Below are 14,728 nucleotides of genomic sequence, written 5' to 3'. Positions count from 1 at the left end.
GACCCAGGGCAAGCTTTGAGCTACCCTGGCATCAAAATGGGCCAGGCCAAAGTGCCATGATACTCAACTATAAGTTAAGTGCATGATCATGGACAAATGCCGTCATGATAAAAAAGTAACGACAAGACTAGAACCCTGCTGGGGTTAGGAAGCTAACCTGGACTGAGGACTGTGGTTTGGAATATATAGTGAGATGTCCTCAAGAAGAACCAAACTGTAAGTTTTTATCTCTAACTGTGCTCATACAGAATGAATTTGCTAGAAATATTAGAATTAGATTTACTACAACTATTAAGTAGATTGCTAGCTGAGGAATCCCAACACACCCTCGTTGGGATCCCACCCTTTGCGGATCTCCTAGTAATCAGGAGTTATCTCTTTAGATGAGATTTTATCCTTGAGTTAATCTTTTGGAGGAGTGGTCTTACCTCACTTTGTTGATTTGCTAATGTTCAACCCACCTTTGTGTTACCACCATACAAGATTGCTATATAAATTAAGACTGTAAGATGGGAGGGGGCTCAGGCTCTAGGGGGCAGAGTCAGATCCAGAGGCCAGAAGGAGAATGAGGGGGGAGCAAGGAGAATTAAAGGAGGGTCAGGCTTTAGAGAGAGAGACGCAGAAGGGGAGTGGAGATTGGAATAAACTACAATTAGTACGGACTAGCCTGTCCCTCATTCTTTCCTTCACTTACCTCGCCGTCAGCCTCCCAAGGGTGGGGGAAGCAGCCTGAGACCACCAAACCATGGTGGCGAGAGAGATAGAGTGCCAGTGGCCTTTTGAAAACACACATCTCTACAATAAAAAAAATCATATAACTAAATACTCACCACATTGACTGCAATGACTAAAAGTTACCAAATTGTACAAGAACAAATCCTTTCTCAGGTTTCAGATGCTATCTCCTCCTCTGGCTACAATATGGACTTCCAGTGCCTCAGAAGCAAAACCTTTCATCATGACATTTTTCTTCCTGACGATAATTTAGTGACTCTTGCTGGCTCTTGTTTCATAAAACAATGTATTAAGAATCTAACCTCTCCTCACTGTCTCTAACAACATCATCTCTGTAAATGTCAACATTGTATTACATCTGAATTACTTAATTATTCCACAAGATAAAGATGCACATTTTCAAAGGAACGTTTTGGAAGGAATGTTCATCACAGTTGAAGAAATAGATATATTATAGAATTTAAGTGGGATGACAGCAGGAAAAGTATTACAGATATATAACTGGATTAAAGTCAAATAATACTGCATGAAATAAAAATTAAATATAGAGACAGAAACATAGGATAGGGCTTAAGCCTATGTCTTGTGTTTGGCCAATCCTAATTCTATCCTAAGCACCATAAGGTCCCCTGAGGACAACCAGGTGTATCCCTGATGGTCACTTGTGCACCATCAGGGGAACCTGGACAATCTCTTGGCCTGCAGGGCTGAGTACCAATGAATCATCAGACTCTGGCGTTGAACCCCTTGCTATTAATTCCTAGAAGTGGCCCTCAGACTATCTGTGAACCTTTTGGGAGACTCCTAGAAAACAACTTCTGAAGTAAAAAATAATTATTTTTTTCACATTAAAATATTCAGATTGATCAAATAAAGAATGCTTTCAGGACTTCTAGAAGGATGGGGAAACTTAAAACAGGAAAATCCTTCTCATTAGATCCTTGCCAGGAAACAATTACATCATTGCAATGCAGAGAGCTGGAACCCAGGTAGATGCGATGATTTAAGGATGTCACCATATGACTGAAAAAACAGTGTCTAAACACTAAAGGAGAGTTGGTTATACATGCAGGGGAGACCGTTCGCTGCAAGTCCTCCCACATGTCAATGGAACAAGGTTCAATTTGGTTATATGAAGAGCTTGTCAGAGCAGAGACTGCTGCACAAATCAGAAAGTGTTTGCTAGAGTGGGAAACTAGGACATTTCTGGCTCTCTGGGACAGAAACCCTAGGGGATGCTCTGGTCAATATTCACACTAAACAACCCAAAAGCAAGATTTTCAGAGAAAAAAACATGTGCAAATGGAGTACCACAAAGCTGGAGATTTGGACTCGCGCACGTCAAACCGAACAAGGCATCAGATCCAGGCACTCGAGATCTACCTTATCAACTGGTAATCAGACTGTCTGCCAAAGCACTAGACAAACTCTAGAGGAAAATAAGAAACTCTATAGCCACTGCAATACATCACCCAAAACATCTCAAACACAAGTTTTCAATTCACTAGCTATTTAAAAAGTTGGAAAATGAAACCCATAAGAAATGTGGCAGTCACTATAAACCCTCTGTAAGGTGGTAGAGCTTAAGTTTATATACAAATATTTAATTTCATTTACTTTCGTTATGGCAGAATCGTCTGACCCTCCTCCAGGCTGTCTTCACTGGGGCCCCTTGGAGGGGGGCAGGTTCAGTCTCCCTCCCTGCCTCAAGCAGAACCCCAGCAGCTGAAAACCTACAAAACCCAGCCACAGCCATGCTCAAGGCCACTCTCCACATGCTCAAATGAGCCTCACATATGAAGGAACTGGCAGAGGAACCCACGTGTGCAAGACTAGTGGCTGAGATCTCCAAGCCTGCTCGGATTGAGACTGGCCCTTCTCCACCCAGACCCCCAGTTTGCCAGTAACTTGGCAGTCATACCCACAAACTGCCCCCGGCACCATATAATCTCATCAACGGCCAAGATCCAGAGACTATAAAACAAAGAGAGCAACACTGGAAAAGCAATTAGAGGCCGCCCCAAAAGTCTTCATCCCTCTCAGAGAACTCTGCAAGCTACTGACAATATCCCACCCGCACAGCAGAGCCTGGCAAGCTCCCCATGGCATATTTGATATGCCAAAAGCAGTAACAATAATGGGCCTCATTCCCCTGACCCTGAAAGAGCCTCCAATATGACACTGGGCTATGCTAGCATGTGACAGGAACAAATAGAGTCGTTACTGGAGCCCATTCAAGCAAATTGGTGATCAATGGGATCACAAGTGACAAGTGAATTTTATTATAGCTAAGAAAAAAAGGGCTCATGGATCACCTGGGGTGCTGAGTATTGAACCTGGGTCATCTGTGTGCTACAATAGTGTTAAAGTATATGATATTAATGTACAATTATATAGAACCCCCCCAACAGCCACCCAAGTGTCTACAACTCTTTACTACTGTGCTTGTTTTAACTCTAGTCTAGCCTTCATTTCCTGCAATTGTATCACCACTACTTGGTAATCACTTTTGTGTCTTTATTTATTTTATTTTTGTTGTGGGGGGCCAGGTGAGTCAGGCCTGGTGGTTCTCAGGATTTACTCCTTGCTCTATACTCAGGGATCACTCCTGGTGGGCTTGGATGGGATTCCAAAGATTGCATCTGCGTCTGACACACTATCTCTCAAGCTCCTACTTTCATAATCCAAAGCCAAGGGTTTGTCATTATTTCATACTGTCCTTTGCCAAAGACCAAGATTTTAAAGGAAATGAATTAAGTATATTTAAGAATTTAAATCAAAATAATGGGGCCAGAAATATAGCTCAGTATTAGACCATCGCCATGCATGTGTAACTCTGGATTCAATAAATAAATCCCAGCACTGTAGAACAAATTGTGTCATGGTCCTCCCGTTGTTCATCGATTTGCTCGAGCGGGCCCAGTAATGTCTCCATTGGAGACTTTGTTGTTACTGTGTTTGGCATATTGAATACATCACGGGTAGCTTGCCAGCTCTGCCGTGCAGGCGAGATACTTTCAGTAGCTTGCCGGGCTCTCCCAGAGGGTCGGAGGAATCAAACTCGGGTTGGCCATGTTGGTCACTTATAAGGCAAGTGCCCTACCACTGTGCTATCACTCCAGCGATAGAACAAATAAATAAGCTAAGAACATGTAAATAAGCTATGATTGCTTTGAGTGAAGAGATCTGATGGGAGAAGTTAAAGCATTAAAATATAAACAAATGGAAATGATAGAAAGTAAACTATAAATTCTGGATAAAATATTTATCAAAATAAGTTCACTAACAGATGAAAATAGAATATGGTACCAATGCATTTCAAGATAAAATAATTCAAATTATCCATGGTGGAAGACCACAAATACTGAATAATAAAGTATTCAAGACTGTGTGGAACAATACATTGAACAAAAAAATACATGCCAATGGGCTTCCAAAATGAGAAATGAGTTCAAAGGGAACAGAAATTAATAACAATAATTTAATATTCCATATTTTTCCAGTATTGATTAAAACACTTTACTTACATATTTAAGAAGCTAAGAAATTCTCTGAGAAATAACTACAAAAAAATACAACTCACTGTTTGGTGTAAATAAATTGCCCAAATAAAAACCTTGCAAGGTACCTGAGAGAAGATATTACCTAATGGTTAGCTTCTCGTTGGCAGCTGTGGAGATCCAGAGATAAAAATCCATACTTGGAGTGCTGGTCAGCTTTCCAGTCTCAAAGAGACTCGTGAGAGACTAAAACTATTTGCTACATGAATAATCCCAAAAATATAATTCAGAACAAAATCTACCAATGCATTTTCAGAATATGTGTAAAATGCAAGAAATTCTTGGAAAACTGTCCTTCTTGAGCAAGTGCATCTTGGCTTCCCACTTTGGCGAACCTGATTAATCTGAATAACAGAATTTGGGAAAAACCTGTTGAAATAGATTCTCATAGCACTTAATTTGAGGCTGTTACCAAAGAACTTCCAGTGACAGAATGAGGCCAATGTACCAGATTAATCTCACCAACTTCCTCCATGATTTCAGCTAAATGAAACTTATCCTGTGAGCAACCTGGGTTGCAAATCATAGCATTTTTTCAGAGTCAAGGTCAAAGCCTATATTCAAAGAAGATGCCCTTAGTCCATTGGCCGTAATTTCGTCCCCGTTCATGTATGTGTAATTCCCTTCTGCTGTATGCTCCAGAAGGACCTTCTGCAAAGTCTGTGGCCAATCTGGACTTCTCCCTCCTTTCCGGTACTCTGCCCTGTGACCCGTGACTCTTCTAAACTTCCTGAATCCTTCCATCTCTCTAAGTCATCAGTCTTGTAGTCTTGATTCCCACTCTCTGCACCAAACTGTAGAATCTCTATCAAGGGTTACACTAAAGCAACTGTAGTCTCTACATTATTTTGTACCCCACAACATATGGGATAAACATTGCTGCCTGATGTTTGCTGTCTCAAAAATCAGTACTTTATATATATTATGCACAGGATTTTTGTATTTTTAGATATACTGGGGAATCTATTTATTATTCAGTCGACCAGAAGCAGAAATTTAGGAAGATTTAATAATTTTAAATGTAGATTATTGAGCATAGAAACCACTAAAAAATTACAACCCATTCAAAGAAATCATATAAAACATTAGAGATGTATTCATTTAGAATTAAAGATGAAATGGATAACATAAAAATCAAAACAAAGTTAAATATTGTAAGCCTAGAACCTAAATGATAATTCTATTAAGTGCAAATTGATAAAAAAAATTCTCCCATTAAATGCCAGAAATTGTCAAGCTAGATTTTTTTTCTAATTAAGATGCAAATAAATTCTGCATGGATATTTAAAGGTGCACTAAAAATAGAAAATTATGCACAAGTTGATATTAAAAAGTTAGAAAAACCATTACTAACCAGGGTCAGAGAGTTAACTCAAGTATGGGGGTCCATGCCTTGCATTCAGGGACCTGGTTTCCACCCGCAGCACTTCATGGCATACTGAGTACTATAAGAGTGACCCCTTAGCACTAATCTGCAAGTAGACTTGAGAACCAAATGATGTGCCCCCCATCCCCAAGAAATATATTGCTAGATAATTAATTTGAAGTAAGGAACATCATATTAAATAATTTAAGGGCACATACTAACATTCTCATCAACTTTAATCAAGGTATTTTAGAAGATGCTTTATAAAATAAAATTCAATTAATATCAAAGGTTGACATCATATGGAGTATGTCCAATGAAATACAAATTAGAAATCAGTTAAGAATGCAATTTCTAAGAAACTTCTTTCTTTTCCTTTTAATTTTATCTTGGAAGACACGCTTGATAGTGCTCAAGGCTTACTCCTGGCTCTGGGCTGACTCCTTTTGGGGCTCAAGGGACCCTATGGGGTGCCAGGAATAAAACTTGGGTTAGCCACATCCAAGGTAAGGTCCTACCCAATGTATCATTCCTCTGTTCTAGAATCTTCTGAGTGTTTCTAATGCTAAAATTTTCTAAATAGCTGATAGATTAAAATCACAGATAAATTGGAAAGTATTGTAAATTGTAAAATAAAAAGGGAAGGGAATTATGTCAAAATCTGTTGTTCAGATCTAAAGTCAATTTTTTGGAATATAATTTTTATTTTATTCTTTGATCAATATCAATTAAGAAATTTATCCTTGCTCCACACTTTGAGTTATAGTTGTAAAATACATATTTTCTCTAAAGCATAGAAAGAGGTAATTTACTATCCATATTTATTGTGAAATGATTATCACAGTGAAAATAATTACCACATTTACTTTTGCATTAAACAGTTGACAGATACCCTTGTGTGATGAGAAGACGTAAATTTCTTCTTAGCAAATCCTAAACATTCAAGTTTTAATCTACAGCTACCAGACCACTTAAATTTGCATAATGATATTAGAAAGATTGTCTTTAAAAAAAATCCATGTATTCTTCACCCTCAGGAAACAAGTAAAATAGGCCTTTTGTGACAGGAGAAATGGAACTGATGTGATGATATTCAGTAAAATAAGTTATACGGTGAAAGACAAGTGTGACAGTTTCACTCCAATCTTTAATATAAAGAAGTCAAGCAGACAAACAAAACAACAAAGAGAGCTCTTAGGTTGACAGAACTGTTGGTTCCCAGAAGAAAGGGTTTGCAGTTGTGGGAGGAAGGAGTAGAGAGACTAGATCTGGTCAATGTGAAATGATACATAGAATTTTCTGGGAGGGCAGTGAGAACACACACGTAAACCTTAAGGTACATGTATAACATTCATCACATTGTAATGGTGAGTTCATTAAACTGCATTTAGCAGAAAGAAAGTTTATGAAGTATAAAAAAATACAATAGAAGTTAACAATGCTAAAATTTTTTCTTTTAAAGATGACTAAAAGGAGAGGCTAGAGAAACTGTGAGGATGTTTGCTTTGTTTCCAGCCCTGATTCATCCTGTACACTGCACATGATGTTCGAGGCAGAGCCAGGAGTGATCTCTGAGCACCATCAGATGTGAGTAAATAGAAACCAACAAATCAAAAGGAAGTGAAATATAACAGAATTTGTGAGAGAGAAAAAAACACAAATAGCCAATCTATGGTATGAAAGGGTACAGATCCTATATGCAGTGTAGCACTGTAGCACTGTCCTCCCGTTGTTCATCTATTTGCTGGAGTGGGCGTCAGTAAGTCTCCATTGTGAGACTTGTTGATACTGTTTTTGGCGTAGAGAATATTCTCAGTAGCTTGACGGACTCTCCGAGATAGACGAAGGAATCGAACCTGAGTTGGCCACGTGCAGGGAAAATGCCCTACCTACTGTGCTATCACTCCTGCCCAGATCCTATATGTGCTTTTAAGAATGATAATATGAGGACGAGTTATGTGACCAAAACTACCAGCAGCTAAAAGTGAAGCCACTTGATAAATGTAATATAGAATCTAACATACACATACAATTTGAATAACTGAAACTTAAAAAAAATTAGTTCATATTAAAAATTATTTAACACCTGTAAGACTACGGTGTTTCACTGGCAAAATCTGTCAAAAATTAATGAATAAAAAATACAATGGATCTTGGGTAAACTCAAGTTATAAAAGTATATTGTTACATGATGAAATTATTTCAATATCAGTCCTAACTCCCTGTTATCAATTATTTTTTTTTCACCAAACTGAGCAGTGCTTGATCACTTGATCACTTGACTTTCTGTTAATTGTCAATTTGCTTGAGAAGGTGCCCGAAACGTCTCCATTTGTCCCTGTCGCGTGCTAGGGTAGTCCAAATGGTGTCTGTTAATTCTAGGAAAACGAAGAACCTCAAACTAATCGTTCCTGATATTGATGAAGAAGTCTGACCATCTGGTACATGGGCAGCCCCACAGTCTTTTGACATCCTGTGGAATCCAGTCGGTAATGGCTCTAGTCCAGCAGTCATCTCTAAATCTCATTACGTGACCAGCCCATCTGATTTTTGATGCGTTGGCAAAGGAGACAGCATCCCTGATTCTTGATCGTGGACGGTGGTCAGAACTCTGTATTCTTTCTCTCATTTGAGTGAAAAGTGATACTCCAAGCATAGCTTTTCAATTCCTCTTTGGGAGACCCAAATAGCATTCTCATCCTGTTTGCATAGGGCCCAGGCCTCTGAGGCGTATGTTAATGCAGGAAGAACAGTGGAATCAAAGAGATGTGCTCAGAGCCGGAGGTTCTTCGTCCTCTTAGCTATTTCTTTGACGCTCTTGAAGGCATCCCAAGCTGCTCTCTTTCTCCTGCACAGCTCGGGTGCCAGGTCATTTGTGATGTTGACTTCTAGACCTAGGTACACATAACTGTTGCATTCGGAGATGGTCATTCCGTTGAGAGCGAATGGAGTATCAGGAACAAGGCTGTTTCTCATAAACCTTTTCTTCATAAGATTCAGCTGTAGTCCAACCTTTCTACACTCATGGTCGAAATCTGCCAGCATTTGTGCCGCTTGGCTAATTTTTGGTGTTATTAAGACAATGTCATCAGCAGAGCAGAGGTGGTGTAGTTGCTGACCATCTATCTTCATTCCCATTCTTTTCCATTCCAGTCATGGCATGATGTTCTTGAGGGTAGTCCTGAAGAGTTTTGGTGAAATGGTATCACTGTGCTGAACCCCTCTCTTGACATGAATGATTACTTCTTTGTAGAATGGTGAGATCCTGGTAGCGAATCCGTAATAGAGCTCACGGAGGATCCTGATGTATTGAGTTTGAATGCCCTGATTGGCTAGGGCTTCAATGACCGCTTCAGTCTCAACAGAATCAAAGACCTTCTTTAAATCAATGAACGTTAGACAGTGCGGCATCTTGAACTCCCGAGAAACCTCAATGAGCTTGGTTATTGTGTGGATATGGTCTATGATGCTGAATCCTTTGTGGAACCTGGCTTGCTCGCGTGGTTGTCCTTTATCTAGTGTTCTGCCAATCCTATTTAGGATGACTCTAGTGAACAACTTGTAGATGACAGACACTAGGCAGATCGGGCGATAGTTGCCAATGTTGTCGGTGTCTCCCTTTTTGTACAGTAGTACAGTCCTGCTGGTTTTCCATTGGGAAAGAACCTTGCATTCAGACAGGTAGCGTGTGAAGAGCCAAGCCAGTGTATTGATGAGTACTGACGGCAGGTTCTCCAGGTGTTCAGGTCTGACCTTGTCTAGGCTGGGTACTGTTCGCTTCTTTACTGACGAAATGGCGTGCTCTTTCGTCAGAGCAGTGCTTACATCAACGATATGCCCAAATTATCGTACATGTAGTGAATGAAGAGTGACATTTTATTTATGCCTATACCTTTAAAATATGTACTATAAAACGTGAGTGTTCACACATATACACACAACACACTGACCCAACAACTATTAACTTAAATCTATTCACCAGTCTTGGTTTAATAGGTTTTTCCCTTTGCTTTTGTTTTTGTAAACTCAGCAAAATAGCAACTATTTTGGTATTATTAAACACTACTTGTTCTTCACTTTTTGCAACAGTTATTTTGGATGGCTGCAGTTTCATTCTCCCGTCAATACTGAATACCCAAGCAGAAAAGAAGAATCCATTAGATTATAAACACACCTGGATAGGTTATGTTCTTGGTTCACTGTAGATTTGTGATTACAATTAGGTCTCAATAGACATTAAATAATTATGTGATGCAATACCTCTCCAATTATACAAGTAACAGGAGAATGAAGGTTACTACCTGGGGAAAAGAATCCATTCATTGATATTAAGTTGTTTGCTGATTCAGAAAGAAAGAAAAACCTTTTTACAAACACCTCCTGAAGTTACTTAATAAAATAAAACATAATTAGAAAATTCTGCACCTCTGAATCACTTTGAGTAATGTAGATAACAATTCCAAGTTGGTTTTTATATGTTATTTCTCATTAATTTATTATTAGTACTTATTGAGCATAGATTTAATAAGTACACATCCTTCGGCCCTGTGCTAGAATAAAATAGTAAAACAACTTAAATGATGGTTTATAGTGCCTGAGTTAAATCTAAAATCTCACTTGTTTAAATAAGACATTTCTGTTTGGATTTATACGTACACTTAAAATATGTGATTTGATAATCTCTCCAGTGAAACTTCAGAAACTGTAGATTTATTTATGTTTGGTTTAATTAATGCTGTATTTTTTTCCTACACAAAAATATTATTAATGAATTCCCTTCAAAATTCCTTTTATTTTTTTATTTACTTATTTTGCTTTTAGGATCACACCAGGCAATACTCAGGGGTTACTTCTGGCTCTGTGGTCAGGAATTACTTCTGGTGGTGCTCAGGGGAACATATGGGATGCCAGAGTTAGCAGCATACAAGGCAAATGTCCTCCCTGCTGTGCTATCACTCGGGACCGCAAAACAACTTTTGACCAGAGTATACCACCCTTCTCATTCTTTGGTTCCATTGTTCTTCTTTAAACTTCTATTTACCAGCACAATAGTCCAAGCAAATGCATTGGATGTTTTCTAAAGATGTACCCCAAATAAAGCACATTTTATTGTATGAAGACTCATGCAAGAAGTGCCATATTTCACATCATATTTTATCCTAGCTCTTCCATTTTATCTTCACCAAAATGAAAAAGTAATACTGTTTCTTAACTGCCATAAAAATCCTCCAAACCCTCCCTATTCATCCTTTTCTATCCTATGAATCCCAATTAACTATTAAATATTTTGCTATGTTGATAGCATGTTCCCTTTCAAATATTTGTATGCCTATAATAATATTTCTCAATATTTTCACACTCCTGAATTATCCCTAATAAAGAACATCACAGATACTTACACAGAAATCAATTAAGTTAACATATGAACTCAAAATGAAAACCATGGAGATATTATTTCATGACTGTAAACAAGAGATTTAGGGGAAAGGTGTATAAGAATTTGATAAGAGAGACCAGAGCGATAGTACAGTGGGAAGGACATTTGCCATGCAAACAAGGTTTGGTGCCAGCACCCCATATGGTCTGTGAGACCACCATGAGTGAACCCTGAGCACAGAGTCAGAAGTAAGTCCCAAGAACTAGGAGTGGTCCAAAAATCTAGAATAAAAGAGAAAGTGAGAAGAGACCAACTAGAACTTCTTACAGTGCTTTGGATAGACCAAAAAGAGAACATGATGCTTTCTTCAATATTTTAGAAAATGGACTTCCATAGGAACTCACTGCAATCAAGGAGTACTGAGTGATATATTTTGTCATCATCTCTTAATTTGAATAAAGTTATAATAAATGACAATTTGATGCTCAAATGGTTACAAACAGAGAAAAATGATAAAAGGTGGACCAAAAAAGAACATTAACTCAAATTCACATCGAATATACTGATTTGATAACTCCTTCTTGTAGTAGTCTTCTCTAATAATTTTGAAATTATAATAGACTGATTTATTTGCCATTGAAAAGTCCATCTTAGATTAAATAACCCTCATTTTAATCACTTAATAACTTCATCCTTTTCTGACAATTTACTCATTTTGAAAGTAGCAGTCAGCCAGATCATGAACTATTATCCTAACGCCATAGGGTCAAAATTATAATTTCAATATTCAAATTTTAAAACCAGAGGTTAAAATACTATGTTAAATACTATGTTAAAAGGGTCTAAACGCAAAAATTGAGGTCAAAGACCTCATTTTGTCTTTATTAAAAGAGTTCCTCTATCTTGTCTGATTAAACCAGAATGACCCTTTATTATAGAGATTAACCTATTAGGCTACACATACACTAAATGCTGCCGATTAAATTCTCTGCCGGATTAAACTTGAAAGGGGGAAAGAGAGAAGCAGAATAAATTTCGTAGGTAGAATGACCACTTTAAGCTCCAATCTTCTTTTATGTTGAGTCAGAAAACATATATGTCTGCCACTGAAAATTATATGTAATTCTTTGAAGTATGTTATACATTGATTAACTATTTTCTTGGGGAGCAGTGAATGATGGATGGGTTTGTGAGGGATAAACATATTCATCAAATACAGTGTCATCTCTGAGATTGATCCTAAGAGGCTTCCTTCAAATCCAAATGCTGTTATTATCTATGAAGCTTTTTTTTTTTTCACACCCGGCAATGCACAGGGGTTACTCCTGGCTCTGCACTCAGGAATTACTCCTGGCAGTGCTCCTGAGACTATATGGGATACTGGAAATCAAAAACAGGTTGACCATGTGGAAGGCAAACGCCCTACCCTCTTGCTATTGCTCCAGCCCCTATCTATGAAGCTTTCAAATAAATATTGGGACTTAACTCATGAAGTCTGTTCTTGCCCTTGAACTCGAAATCCCTTGTTTGCCTCTATCTTTGATTTTTTCCACCCTGTAGAAGCCAGTGATTGCTCTTGAATATGTGCTCCCACTGTTTCTCTTCCCTCGCATTTTCCCAAGTAAGTTTAATTTAGTAAAAACCACCTTGCACCACAAAAATACAAATAAAGTGAAATAGATGTCAGGGCTGAGAGGGAGTATAGCGGGTAGGTCGCTTGTTTTTTGCACAGCCAAACTGGTTCAATGTCCAGCACCTCATAAGTGTCCCTGAGCCCTTCCAGGAGAGATCCTTGAGTGCAGAACCAGGAACAAGCCCTGAGCTCCACCAGATGTAACCCCCCAAACAAATAATACATAATACAATATCTGCTTTTCTGAAGTTAGCCAACTATTAACATCTCACAAGGCCAGAATAGCTATGATGGCATTATTAATATTTATCTTCATTGATTTCTAGCACAATTGAAAATACAGGTATTGGTGATCAGACAGACTACCATTATTCACTTCAAAAGCAGATAGTGACTATGCTGTCATCTGTGTTTTTCCAGATTACTCCTCCTGGAGTGATGTCATACATGTCAGGTGACATCTCATTTGCTTTTGACCGGTAAATAAGTTCTGGAGAGCTGATGCACAACATTTGATTATAGACAGTAAAACTGTAATGTAAACTTTGTAGTTGCTGGGACTGATGTCAATTGTTCTCTCCCCCACCCCACACACCAACCCTCCTTCCAGTGTAACATCCTAGATATGGAAGGGAAAGATCAATGGCAATCATATTGCAGTACATGATGATATGAACACATTTTTTACCTTGTGTGATGCTTATGGTTAATTACATCCAATTTTAAAGCACATTTCCAAACATAATGTATGCTTTAGGTGAGAATATATTTTTTCTTTTCAGAAAAATGGAGTTGCTTGCTATTTCCTTCTTAAACAGAAACACATATCTTTGAAAGGGATGGAAGGTATTCTAGAACGTTCCCTGAGATTTTGATAGCACCAGCAGTCCAAAGACCAGATAAGTCCCACAATAATTGATCCTCACTCTTCATGGCTTTTCAGATCTACAAATATCCTCGTGTGTATGGTTCAGGCATCGTTTTTCCTTTCTTGTGCCAACCAAAAACCCAGGTTCAGCAGGAATTTTCGGGAGGAAGTTTCAGCAAGCTGCAACTGATAAAACACAAGAATAGATTATTTCTAATTGCATTTCCTCAAATTAGCAAATGTAATATTGAAATATTTTGGTTTTTAGGGGGGTCACACCTCCCAATAATCAGGGGTTTATTCTTGACTCTGAGCTCAGGTGTCATTCCTCGTGTTGCTTGGGGACACAATGTTCAGTGTCAGAGAGGGAATCCAAGTGTCTGTGTGAAAAGGAAGCTCCTTAACCACTCTACTATCTTGCCAGCCCCCAAATATAGCACTGTAGCACTGTTCTCCAGTTCATCGATTTTCTCGAGCAGGCACCAGTAACGTCTCACAACAAATTGTGAGATTTGTTGTTACTGTTTTTGGCATATCAAGTACATCACGGGTAGCTTGTCAGGCTTTGCTGTGCAGGTGAGATACTCTCAGTAGCTTGCCGGGCTCTCCGAGAGGTGCAGAGGAATCAAACTCAGGTCGGCTGCATGCAAGGCAAATGCACTACCTTCTGTGCTATGGATCCAGTCCCCCAAACAAGTATTTTTAAAACTATAGATGCTATACTACTTTTAATTTCTTTCAACAATGCAGTGGAATTCGAATCGTTACAAATTCTTGTCAGTACTTACTTTCTGCTTCCCGTACATCATTCCAATAATTTCATTTATTTTCCTGTCAGTTTATAGTTCTCTAGTGACTGAGAAGATTTAATAACACGGGTTGTTATGTACAAGTGTTGGTACTAAACTGGGACATTGGGATGAGCCTCTGGACGTTGTCCTGCAAGCAGGAAGCAGAACCGAGGCCCCCTTTCACACTAAGTGGGCAAGCTAAAATGTATGAGTCCAATGACCTGGAGAAGTACAGCATCCTCTCATACACCTACCTTGTCATACTTTATGTTGGCAGTACAAGGCAGCAGTTTCCCCCTCTCTTACGCATCCTTAATCCGGATTGAACTTCAAGGATCAGTATGAGCCTTCTCTTTGCCCTATGTGTAACCAACTGCAAGACTGTGGGGGACATAATC

This window comes from Sorex fumeus, unplaced genomic scaffold (assembly GCF_029834395.1).
Source record: "Sorex fumeus unplaced genomic scaffold, SorFum_2.1 ptg000092l, whole genome shotgun sequence".
NCBI lineage: Eukaryota > Metazoa > Chordata > Mammalia > Eulipotyphla > Soricidae > Sorex > Sorex fumeus.
Note: the sequence above shows the minus strand (reverse complement) of the source record.